We start from the raw sequence: 1,648 nt of genomic DNA, 5'->3' as shown, positions 1-1,648 counted from the left end.
TTTCACCTACTTGTCCTCCTCTGTAAGCCAAACCCTTTCCCACAGATACTTCAATCAGAAACTGTAGTGACCCAAGGACCTGCAGGTTTCTCTCACTCATCTTTATTTTACTGCATTTCAGTGTTTTGTATGGCTGTCACTGGAAGCTGTCAGGGAAATGTCCATGAAAAAGTAGAGTGGATGTGAGCTTTGTTGGTTGTGAGATTTGTCTGTGTTTTGTGTCATTGTGAGATGCGCAAATTGGAGGTGCCCTTGCAGCATTTGTGATGATTGTCTGAGTTAAAACAGAAGTTCTTGGTGCCGTTTGCTTCCCTGTTCTTCAGAGTGACACCAGCTGATGTAGTGGCTACTGAGAGAGCCTTCAAAAAGGGCCCCAAAAGTGACAGTAACCGGTTTCTGTAGTGTAGTGGTTATCACATTTGCCTAACGCACAAAAGGTCCCTGGTTCAAAACCAGGCAGAAACAGTGCTGCTTTCTCTCTTGTGGCTCCTGTTGTCTTCTTTTCATCCAACTTCTTTCTCAAATACATCCATAGCTTCTATGCTTTCTTCCTCGTTGTTTTTTTTCCTTTCATGAAACTTGAAGTTCAAAAGGAGAACGTTAGCCTGCATGTTGAGGGATGGAATAGACCATCATTTGGGAGATGGCCAGCTACATATCAAATCTGAGCATAGAAGAATCCCAACCCTTTGTCCTGCCTAGTTACCTCCCAGCCAGCAGTGTTCCTCCTCACTTTTGTTTATTTTGAGCTAACCGCAAACAGCCTCGTGTACCCTTCCCATGTCAGAAAAATCTATTTCCTGATGATCACATTTCCCCTCCTTTCCTGGCTAGGCAGGGTTGTGATGTGAGGAATCAGAGCATAATAATTGGAAGTCGCTAGCCTAAGTCACAGCATAATCATTGTGGAGCTTAAACTTTGTTCTGTAAAGCAGCTAATACCTGTTATCTGCCCATGTATTTTCTGTTCCTAGACCAAACACTGCCCTGTTGGATCCGAGTTCTCCGGAATTCTCAGCCATTGTTTCTGTGGGGGATTGGCTCCAGGCCATAAACATGGATCGATATAAGGATAACTTCACAGCTGCTGGCTATACAACATCACTTTTCCCTTTCTAAATAACATTTTTTCCCTAATATTTTTTAACACTCAACAGCTTGGTCATCTTCAAACCATGTTAACACAAGCTCTGAGCTACAAATTTCCTCCCTGTTCCCTTGATTTTTTTAGCACAGTAAATTTATATAAAAGAAACAGAAAACAAAACAATTTCCAATATTATACATTGAGGACAGGTCTTCTTTTTTCTTTCTTTTTTTCATGCAGATCCCCAACAGATGCTGATGTAGTGCCAATCTTTAAAAAAGGGAAGAAGGAGGATCCTGGGAACTACAGGCCAGTCAGCCTCACCTCAGTCCCTGGAAAAATCATGGAGCAGCTCCTCAAAGAATCAATCTTGAAGTACTTGCATGAGAGGAAAGTGATCAGGAACAGCCAGCATGGATTCACCAAGGGAAGGTCATGCTTGACTAATCTAATGGCCTTTTATGATGAGATTACTGGTTCTGTGGATGAAGGGAAAGCAGGGATGTATTGTTTCTTGATTTTAGCAAAGCTTTTGACACGGTCTCCCACAGTATTCTTGTC

General features: G+C 42.3%; 1 non-coding gene across 1 annotated transcript; it reads left to right on the top strand.

The window, feature by feature from the left end:
- The first annotated feature begins 392 nt into the window (after positions 1-392).
- Positions 393-465, top strand: TRNAV-AAC (transfer RNA valine (anticodon AAC)). Its single transcript has one exon. It is a non-coding gene; the product is annotated as a tRNA-Val (tRNA).
- The last annotated feature ends 1,183 nt before the right edge of the window (positions 466-1,648 follow it).

The sequence above is a fragment of the Eretmochelys imbricata genome, chromosome 28, assembly GCF_965152235.1.
Source record: "Eretmochelys imbricata isolate rEreImb1 chromosome 28, rEreImb1.hap1, whole genome shotgun sequence".
In the NCBI taxonomy this organism is placed as follows: domain Eukaryota; kingdom Metazoa; phylum Chordata; order Testudines; family Cheloniidae; genus Eretmochelys; species Eretmochelys imbricata.
Note: the sequence above shows the minus strand (reverse complement) of the source record. Positions and strands in the feature narration are given on the sequence as shown.